This window comes from Mustela nivalis (genome assembly GCF_964662115.1).
Source record: "Mustela nivalis genome assembly, chromosome: 1".
Classification (NCBI taxonomy): Eukaryota; Metazoa; Chordata; class Mammalia; order Carnivora; family Mustelidae; genus Mustela; species Mustela nivalis.
In genome coordinates this window covers 167,203,852-167,212,147 of record NC_139020.1, presented here as the reverse complement: position 1 = coordinate 167,212,147, position 8,296 = coordinate 167,203,852, and the positions used below count along the sequence as shown (strand labels likewise).

Below are 8,296 nucleotides of genomic sequence, written 5' to 3'. Positions count from 1 at the left end.
GCAGGAGAGCTGAGAGAGTCATATACTAAAGTCAGACCAGCACTCAAACCCAAGCATTACTCAGTTAATTATTCCCTGGGCCACATTTGTTCTCATCTATAAACAGACATGACCATCACTTCATAGAATTGCTGTAAGCAAGCACTTACTACAGCTCATGGCCAAGACCTGACATTGGCATTTTGTTGTACTCTTGCCAGGCTTCCTAATGCCACTGAAACATGAGCCTGAGAGCTCAGAAATATTTATTTTCAGATTCCATTCAAGTAGACATCAAGTGCTAAAGACTGGGCATTAGCATAGCTCAGATTTGGCTGAATACAGCAAACCAAGTGCTCATGCATCCTGCAAGATGAAAGGAGAGTCAGAGGGGAATATTTACTCAAGTACCACTCAACCTTCCCAGATTCAAATAGGAAACCTGCTCTCTGCAAACAAGCTTGGTCCCCCAAAGGGGGGGGATGTCAAATTTGAAAATATGTCACCCTTCACAATGCATCATCTTTGCTAAGGATGCACATGGTTTTGGAAGTAAAGGATCTAGGCACCATTTTTGGACCTAATCTATGACAGGTAAACGCCAAGCAACAGTAACAACAAAGACAGCATTTACTGAGCCAGTCCCTGTTCTCAGCACCTTCTACAAATTAGCTCTTTTACTCCTCATAATAATTCCAGAACACTGGCATTATTTTGTCTCCATTGTTTAGATGAGAAAATTGAGACACAACCCACATGATTCCAGAGTCCTAGCTCTTAACCACCACCAACGATGCATCCCTAAGAACAGCTACAGATTTGTGAGCATCTACCTGTACCACACTATGTGCTGTCATAGCTTGCCTCCCTGAGGTCAACAATGAGAAGATACCACCAAGCTGTGTCACAAGTTTGAGATGACTCTCTAAAGCATGTATTTGTAAGCATTTATAGGACATCAAGCTTTTTACAAATGTTATTTCTGTAAGGACATTTGTGAATTGCAAAAAGATTACTGGGATCTAATGAAAAACACTGCAATGTTTTGAGCATACTCCTCTGGGTTATCTTCTTTTAGCCTTTCATTGCCCTTGAACTTCATTACAGCTCTGCAAGTTAGATATAACTGGTAGCGTTGAAAAACCGGACCCAAGGACTTGCAAATATTTTGTTTGGTACAGGTCCAAGAATTCATTCTTCTCCCATGGATCAAAAAACAAAAACGCAAAACCCAAAACCTGTTTGGTGTTCATTTGCAGTCTCCATTCAATCTTCTATTTCACATAAATGTGTACTTCTTAGACTTCTCCTGTGAGTCTGTTATAAAAAATGTCTGATTCACTCTCTAATCACGAGCTAGTAAAGTCTTTAATGTATTCATGTTCATTGTTTTGTATGTGAAAATTATCCTTTAATACTATTGTCACTAAGAAAGAATTTAAAACTTTTTTGAACAATAATTCTGTATGTATATGAGTCATCAATACTTCATGAAGACACTTCCTTCCCGTTGCATTATACTCAATTGCCTTTAAATTAGTAGATGGAAACTGATAGAACACGTACATGCCTTGATTTATTTTCATATACAGGCAACATGCATGTGTAACATCACAGAGTTATTGCATCTTCGGTTAAAAAAAAGTGGGTCAGTCAAGAGGTGGAGATTTCTGTGAGAATGCAGAAACATATTAAGTGTCAACAGGTTTTGCCCTACAAATCTAAACAAGCAAACAAAAAAAACTCCCAAAACCTCAGTATAACTGTCACAACAGATGACATAAGAACAGGTTTCAGTGCTGGCATCGAAGCAAATCTGTACTGACTCGCTGGAGAAAAAAAAAAAAAAAACTCGAAGACAACAAAGACACCACTTGACACAGAAGATGGCCAGATGAGATACTAAAAAAAATTCCTCTAACAAAACATAGTTTGAAATAGAAAAATAAAGTAAGAGAAATGGGTGAGCCCATGCTATCAGCAGATAGCTTATAAACCCAGAAAGAGAAGGGCAAAATTCTCAAGAGATGTTCCACACAAAAAATCACCTTAAAAATGAAAAATAGCACTGAAATCCAGAGTGGTAATAATCTAGCCGAGCAAGACAGGAAAAAGAGGTAACAAGAGAGATGTACCTGGTTGAAAAAAAACAACAACAATAACAACAAACCCAAAGACATGGTTGTGACATTATCTATTTTACTTACAAGGAATATGTAAGCCCAAAGCGATTTTTAGAAGGCTTTAGAAAAGACACTGATTGGCGGCTCTCGTGGAGGCAGCTAGCGCGAGGTTGGGGAGCGCTGAGCCGCGTGTCGTGCCCTGTGCTGCCCAGACTAGCGAACAATACAGTCAGGATGACTAAAGGTGATCCCAAGAAACCAAAGGGCAAGATGTCTGCTTATGCCTTCTTCGTGCAGACATGCAGAGAGAAACACAAGAAGAAAACCCAGAAGTCCCTGTCAATTTTGCAGAATTTTCTAAGAAGTGCTCTGAGAGGTGGAAGACTATGTCTGGGAAGGAGAAATCTAAATTCGATGAAATGGCAAAGGCAGACAAAGTGCGTTATGACCGGGAAATGAAGGATTATGGACCAGCTAAGGGAGGCAAGAAGAAGAAGGACCCCAATGCCCCCAAAAGGCCACCGTCTGGATTCTTCCTGTTCTGTTCAGAATTCCGCCCCAAGATCAAATCTACAAACCCTGGTATCTCCATTGGAGATGTGGCAAAGAAGCTGGGCGAGATGTGGAATAACTTAAGTGATGGTGAGAAGCAACCTTACAACAATAAGGCAGCGAAGCTGAAGGAGAAGTATGAGAAGGATGTCACCGACTATAAGTCTAAAAGGAAAGTTTGATGGCGCGAAGGGTCCCACCAAAGTTACCCGGAAAAAGGTGGAAGAAGAAGATGAAGAAGACGAGGAGGAGGAAGAGGAAGAGGAGGAGGAGGAGGAGGATGAATAAAAGAAACTGTTGATCTGTCTCCTTGTGAATACCTTAGAGTAGGGAGCGCCGTCATTGACACTGACACCCCTCTTATTGGTGGCGTGTCTGTTGCCCTCGTTAGGTTTAATCACACAACTGGGTCATGGTCATATTGTAGTTTCTCAAAGTGCTCTAGAAATTGTCAGTGGTTTACATGAAGTGGCCATGGGTGTCCAGAGCACCCTGAAACTGTATCAAAGTTGTACATATTTCCAAACATTTTTAAAATGAAAAGGCTCTCGTGTTCTCTTCACTCTGTGCACTTTGCTGTTGGTATGACAAGGCATTTAAAGATGTTCCTGGCATTTTCTTTTTTTGATTTGTAAGGTGCTGTTAACTATATGGTTATTGGCTAGAAATCCTGAGTTATCAACTGTACATATCTATAGTTTGTAAAAAAGAACAAAACCACTGAGACAAACTCTTGATGCTCCTTGCTTGGCATTGAGGCTGTGGGGAAGATGCCTTTTGGAGGGGCTGTAGCTCAGGGCGTGCACTGTGAGGCTGGACCTGTGGACACTGCAGTGGGCATCCATTTAGCTTCAGGTTGTCTTGTTTCTGTATATAGTGACCTAACATTCTGCTGCCATTCGTAGCTGTGGAGAAGGGGGGGGGGGGGATCAGCTGGCATGAGAAGTGTTTGGATCCTTTCTAGTTAAGTGCGGTAGTTTTATACTGTTTATTTCGAAACAAACTGTGGAACTCTTCATTGTCAGCAAAGCGAAAGAGCCACTGCATCAATGAAAGTTCAAGAACCTTCTGTACTAAACACGATTTGCAACGTTCTGTTATTTTTTTTGTATGTTTAGAATGCTAAAATGTTTTTGAAGTTAAATAAACAGTATTACATTTAAAAAAAAAAAGAAAAAAGATAAGACACGTGATTTATCCCTTTCATTCCTTTGAAATGGGAATACCAATAAAGCTGCAAAAAGTAGGCATCCTATCAAATACACACCATAGGCCCTTCTACAAAACACCTAGCAAGATAAAGTCAATGTCATTAAATAAAAGAAGGCAGTTCAAGGTCAAAAGAAACTAAAGGAGGGGTCTTGGCTGCACAGGAGAAACATCTGTGGGGCTTCAGAGATACTGATGCCTGAGTTTCACACCTAGAGGTTCTAACTGACATTGCATCTTCATTTGAAGATTCCTAGGTGATACTATTACCAAGACTGAGAGTCAAAACTGTACACAAGCAGTGGTTTTCAAATATTAGCATGCTTCAGGATCACCACGACAGATACTCGGTCTCATCTCCAGAGTTTTGGATTTGGTAGATCTGGAGTAAGATTTGAGAAGTGGCATTTCTAACAATTTCTCAGATGATGCTAGTGCTGGTGGTCCAAGGGATGATATTTTGAGAACACTGAACTGAAAGAAGTAACAACCAAACAGAAATGCCATCAGATTCTGATTTTAAAACAAACAGTAAAATATGTTATAGGGACAACTGGAGAATATTGGAGGTAAGTTAGTAATTAAATATGATGATGGGATTTTTCACTTTCATCAGTTTCCTAATGGTTTTGGATCATGGATAAGTAAGCCCTTATTCTGAATGCTGAAAGTAGGTAACTAATGTTTCCTGAATTTTTGACAAGACTAATTTCTCACTATTTTATACAACTCAATTGGTGCAACACTACTTTGAGATATAATTTAACTCTTCTATTACTTAATTTAGGGCTTTGCATTATACTCCCTCCAAAAACACTCCATGTCTTAAGCTTGAGATGTGCCTGCTGAGTTCACTTTTTTTTTTAAAGTAGGCTCCATGCTGGGCTCAAACTCAGAACCCTGAGACCAAGACCTGAGATGAGATCAAGAGTTGGATGCTTAACTGACGGAGCCACTCAGCTGTTCCTGTTGAGTTCACTTTTAACCATAAATACTTGCTACAGATATGTAATACTGTTTGTTCTTGAATATACCTTATCACCTACCAGAGGTCCCTGAGCAGAAGAGAAACTCACTTCTAAGTGGCATACAATTCTGTAACTCTAAAAACTATAATACATAAAACAAATTTGTTCATATTTTAGTAGAAAGAAGATTTAATTGAAATGAGATTTTTTTCCCCTAAAACCTGAAACCTCATATAAAATTTTCCCAATTTTGCATCATTAATAGGAACCTAAATTTGTCTGGGCTTTCATAAATCCTGAAGGACATCAGTAACAAAAGCTGTCATATCTTAAGGGAAAAAAAAAAAAAAAAAAAAAAACAGACAAAAAAATGAATCCTCCCAAAATGTGTCCCTGAAAAGTCATGCTTTATTTTATTACTGGAGGACGCAAACCCATCCAATATTGATGTCAGCTCTGCATATTTTATCTATCCCGGTCAAGTCCTATCAACTCTACTTCTGCTTTTGGTTTCTCAATGTTCTGCCATAGTCTAAGCATTTACAGCTTCCATCAAAATCTCTTCCACTAACTGGGCTACTTGTCTCTCATCTCCCCTCCATCCTTTCAATCCATCTACACAGTATTGCCAGAATCATATTTCTAAATCAGGGATTGGCAAACTATTGCCTATGGACCAAATCCAGATTCTGTTTTTTTTTAAATGACGTTTTATTAGGACACAGCCATAATCATTCATTTTTGTATTATTGATAGCTGCTCTAATGTTATAATCATAGAGTGAAGCACCAACAAATGTGATGTATACAAACTTGATAATATTTTCTCTTTTGGCCTTTACAGAAAAATTTGCAGATTCCTGTTTTAAAGATTTTATTCATTTATTTGACAGACAGAGATCACAAGTAGGCAGATAGACAGGCAGAGAGAGAGAAAGGGAAGCAGGCTCCCTGCCGAGCAGAGAGCCTGATTCCAGGACTCTGAGATCATGACCTGAGCCCAAGGCAGAGGCTTTAACCCACTGAGCCACCCAGGCACCCCTGCAGATACCTGTTTTAAACCCTTGGTACAAAAAATGTGAGCCAGGCACCAATAGTTGATACCAGCATCACCTGAAAGTTTTGTTAAAATTACAAATTATTGGCTCCACCCCAGGACTGCTGAAGCAGATCACATATTTTAATAAAATCCTTAGTAGATTCACATGGACAAAAATGTGGTAGAAGCACTGTCCTAAAGTGCACCTGTGATCATGTCACTCCTCTGTTCAAAAATCCTTCTGCAACTTCCCTTTCCTGGTATCAGTAAAAAGTGTGATGCACACATGTATGCCAGACTGAACTTCCTATTTGAAGGACCTAACCAGGATGTCACACTCCAGCGATCGCCATGGATAGTACCACAAATATCATTATCTAAATCAGCAACAATCCCACTGGACAGAATGTGCATGTATACAGACAAGGATTATTTTGTATTATTGTTAGCTACAATTTACTGAGTTGCAAACTTTCACTTGTAAAGTGATATGCATAATTTTCCACTGGAGTCTCCGAGCATTCTTTTCTGCTTATTCCAAATTTCCTTTCCTGGTGAGACTTGTTTACCTCCCCAGAGCAACATCAGGGAGCAAGTCATAAGTCTCCACTGCTCACAGGCTCTGCAGACCCCTAATCTCTCTTTTCTCTGGAGGCATCTCTCCTTTTAGCTTGGCAACATCTCCCTTGGTAATGCATTACCTTTTTAACGATTTGGCCTTTAGGGGGAACAAAAATCCAAAGGGAAAGGGGAAAAGGCAAGTAAATGTATGCTATCATTTACTAACACACAACCTCTCTTCAAGCCAAAATAATTAAACAAAAGCTCTGGCAAGAATGAAATCTGCAGGGAAAGAAAACACAAAGTAATACCCCAACAAATTATCTTGCCACGCTGAGAGGTCTGTGGAAGAGAAGCAACTGGAAGCAAGTTCTAACTAGAATCCACCTAATGGCTTTACTCTTTGGTCCCCTGAATTCCTACTGACCAATATGATCACTGGTCAGAGAGGAATCTAAGGAGATCTGGTTCATAGCTCAGGATACAGTATTCATTCTGACCTGAGTACCCATGGATAACTGAGTTTCTGCCATTTTCAAAGCACAAGTCTCACCTTGCTCGCTCTAGTAATGAGTTCTTCCTCTTTTCTTCCCACTTCACGCCCTGCAAATTCCTTCAATGATTAAACATCATTACTGAGTAGAGGTAGAGAGGTGCTTACATTCCTCTGGCTAGCAGAATTCCTCTCTAAATAAAGTGCATTCTCCTGATGGGGTTGGGTCTTGTTGGGGCCTTACCTCTTATTTCTCTTCTACTCAACCTGAACTTTCCACCCATTGCTGGCCCCCCAGTGTTTCCCAACTTACTCCTTTTTTGTGGAGCCCCCGTTTGCACACATGCTAGACTTCCCTTAGCCGGGCCATGCTGTACCTGTGGTTGTGATGCAGTGCTCTCTCTTGACTTCCCTGTGGGACCCTTGTCACTCCCTTCCTTCTCTCTTGCCCCCTGCCTACTTCTGCCACAGGGGCTAACTCCTCAGGGTCAGCTCCCTCTAAGTCGGCCCTTCCATTCTGAGCAACGCTGCTGAGAAATGGCGTAAGTCCATCTGTTCACAGTTCCAAGGTCTTCTTTTTGGTGGCTATCAGCTACCCACCTATAACCTCATTTTCAAATTCCAAAAAAAACAAGTCTCAGGTCAAATTGTGCCTTATTCACACATTTCTAAATACAAATTTGTTAGCATACAGGCCAGACTAGTTTGAGCAGCCATGCCATACATTCCCGCTGCCCCAGCTCACCGCGGTTTTAAACGTCCTATCCGTGAGGTTCTCACAAAAGGTTAACTAAAAGCAGACCTGACAATATCCCAGAGATACTAAGAGTGAGTCTGGATGCATCAGCACCCAGAAATGCCCAGAGTTGTACCGGGTCCATCTCACACCTTCCCTAAGTATTCAAACTGAAGGCCCCACTAGAGTATTTTTCCCCATTAGACTCTTTTTTAATGCAAATTTTAAACATATGTAAATGAAGAGAGAATAATAAATCCCTACATGCCCATTGCCAACAACTATTTATATTTTGTCAATTATGTTTTATCTATCCTCCTAGGTATTTGGTGTTTTAAGTTTTGTCATCTCTCTTCCTTTTGTCTTCGGTAGATGTGGCTGCAATTTTTAAAAGCAAGTCCGAGATACAAGGTACGTCATTTGATTTGTAAGTACTAAAAGGGATATCTCTAATAGGTAAGCGATTAGAGAAAATTTAACCATAATACTGTTATTACACCTAGCAATATTTATTTAATATCTATACCCAGTTTATATTCAGATAACCTCAAATGCCTTAAAGATGTATTTTAGTTTATGCCTTTCAATGAGGATCCAAACAAGCCTCACTGATATTCTTATGCTCTGGCTTTGTAAG

The 8,296-nt window shown here is 40.0% G+C and overlaps 1 pseudogene across 1 annotated transcript; it reads left to right on the top strand.

Moving 5' to 3' along the window:
- Positions 1 to 2,247: 2,247 nt before the first annotated feature.
- LOC309840757 (high mobility group protein B3 pseudogene) lies at positions 2,248 to 3,571 on the top strand (annotated as a pseudogene). The gene has a single exon. The product of its transcript is annotated as a high mobility group protein B3 pseudogene (transcript).
- The last annotated feature ends 4,725 nt before the right edge of the window (positions 3,572 to 8,296 follow it).